The sequence below is a fragment of the Cyprinodon variegatus genome, unplaced genomic scaffold (assembly GCF_000732505.1).
Source record: "Cyprinodon variegatus isolate N-32 unplaced genomic scaffold, C_variegatus-1.0 Scaffold800, whole genome shotgun sequence".
NCBI classification, from domain to species: Eukaryota; Metazoa; Chordata; class Actinopteri; order Cyprinodontiformes; family Cyprinodontidae; genus Cyprinodon; species Cyprinodon variegatus.
Window position 1 is genome coordinate 106,245 of NW_015151253.1, and position 2,570 is coordinate 108,814.

The following is a 2,570-nucleotide window of genomic DNA, read 5'->3' on the forward strand; positions in this document are numbered from 1 at the left end:
ATGTACACATATATAGCTTATACAGAACGGCAAATTGAAAGACTTTTAGTCCAGCTTTCTCCAAACATTTTTTTTCCCTCTCTTTCTCTCAAACACAGGAATGGAGAAACAAAGCACTGGAGCTGCAGTTTTGGTTTACAGTGTTCAGAAGCCACTGAATTCACACTGCCTGGTTCTGCGAGGAGTAAGAAAGCAGCATTCTTCCGTGTCTGAGTGGGACATTAAATATCAAAAGATTAGAGTGAAACCCAAGCAGGAAATAAAACTTAAAAAAAAAAAAAAATATCCGGATTTGTCTCAGACGGATTCACTTTCACATAAAAAAAAAAAAAATCTGAATTAAAGGGAATTTCTTTTTTAAAAACACACTATTTCATTGCTTTGCAAAAGTTCCCGAGCATAAAATCTGCGATTTGTCGAGGATAACCCCAGAAATGTGTTAGAGGGCTCTTTACAAGGCTTGACCCTCCACATCGTAAAAGGGTTTTTGAAAAAGTCTAGAAACATTGAGGGAAGGTGAGCGAAAAACTGGGGCACTAGAGGGTCTTTTAAAGATCACCTTCGATGTTTGAAAATCAAAACATTAACTACGTTGGGCCAAATATTTCAGGGGAAGCTAATATCTAGAGCTAAGCAATGTGCAAACTTAATTGTGCATAGAGATCAAATTGTAATAAATATTGTGGTACTAGCATTATGACATGTTTCGCTTTGTAGAAACACATATTGGTGATTGTACTTTATTTTAATTTCACTAAAACATAGCAAAGATTTTTGTAAATATCTATAGTTCTGTTGGAAAAGCTTTTGATCTTCTTCCCATATTTTTCCAACTCTCAGATTCATTGAATCATATTTAAAATCCTCCCAAATGTTTCCCTAGTTTTCAATTCTTTTTTTTTTTTTTAAGTGCTTTGCCTTATCTCTACACTAAATAATCACAAGAGCGACAAGCAAACATGGAGGTTATAATAAGCAAGAATCTTTACACAGAGGAAAAGGTTTGAAGCGTTCAGAAAGAAAAGGCAAATGGCTCTGTTTTAGCTTTAGTTTTTCACCGTTTCTCCGTTTGATGTAGCTTAAAGATGCGAAGCATAATGCCTTTCTTTGGACCACTGAGGTAATTGTTGGTGTGTGTGCGTGTGTAAAACATGCAGATATGCGCCCCCCCCCCCCCCCCCCACCGTAACTACTAAGGAGAAGCTAGTGTCCCTCTGAGCTGTCAGAGGCTCGGTCTTGGTTCGAGGTATATGATGCTGGGGCCGACCGCTGCCGCCTGTGGAAAATCGTATGAAGCGTTCTGACAGATCAGGGTGAATTTCATTCACTCTGCTATGCTGCGTTTTACAGCAGTACCCCCCCCCCCCTTTAATCTGTGTGAATATATTCCTAAAAAGCACCATATGTCACCCTGGTTTGGTTCCATTCACCTTCAACTCACTCGTTTCAGGAGTCGCATTAAAAAAAAACACCTTGTCGGTATTTCTCCTCACAATTTTGGTCGTTTCCTACCTGAATTGTTTCTATAAAAAACACTTTTCCTCCACACCAGCCATGCATCACGTGGAAACAAACCAGAAATCTTTTTCCGTCTGCTGATTTCCACAGATTTTCTGCAATCCTGGGGCATCCAGGCCAGCAGGGGGCACTAGTAAAGCAAATTGCTACCTTTTCTTAGCTAAATAAAAGCTGCCAGACCTTCAGAATGAATTAAAATCGATATGATAAAACAATCTAAAGCATATAATGTAGCATACTGTATAATAACACCTGTTATAATCAGAAATATGTTCAAAAGTTTGAAAAACCTTTACCAGCTGTTCCTCTCTGTCTAGCTATGAAGCTAACTGGTAGCTACAATGAGCTGTGCTGCTCTCAACTTTTTTTCCAAAGTAGCAACTAGTGACAAATGTGAATTTTCTATGCAAGTTTAGCAACTTCATATGAAAGCAACAAGTGTTCTACCAATACTGTCTGACGACAGCAGCCAGAGGTGCTTGCCGTCTCTCCCTACTCCCTGAGCACCGTCTCACAGGCAGTGAGAGCAAATAGAGCAGACCTGCTCTGCCTTCCCACAGCGAATGTATAAAACATGCACAAAGTTACTGATGATTCTGACCTGGATTACAAAGCAGGATATTAATATAATGTAATACATATTTTTTCTGAAAATGAGCCAATTACCATACAGTTTGCATAACTGATGTATCTCAGAACGCCTGTGCCTCTACCGGAGTTCTTTTTGTCAAATAAAATGAATGCAGAGTGGATATAGAACATGTAATAAAAACCATACATTGCATCTTAAAGTATGGTTAACATATGTTGCCGTTTAATGACAGTGATGCAGTTAATTAGGCCCGAGCAGCGACAGCTGATCTGTAATGTTTGTTATTCTTATTTTTCTCCGCCTAAATGAAACGGCTTTTGGGGGGCTTTAGCAATCAAAATGGGCGTGGCCAAATGGCTCTACAGAGCCCCCTAACGTGAGTTGGGGAAAACCGTAAGTCACAGAGAACTGAGATTTGGCAGGTACGTAGATCTCAACAAATGATGAAAAAAATTACATT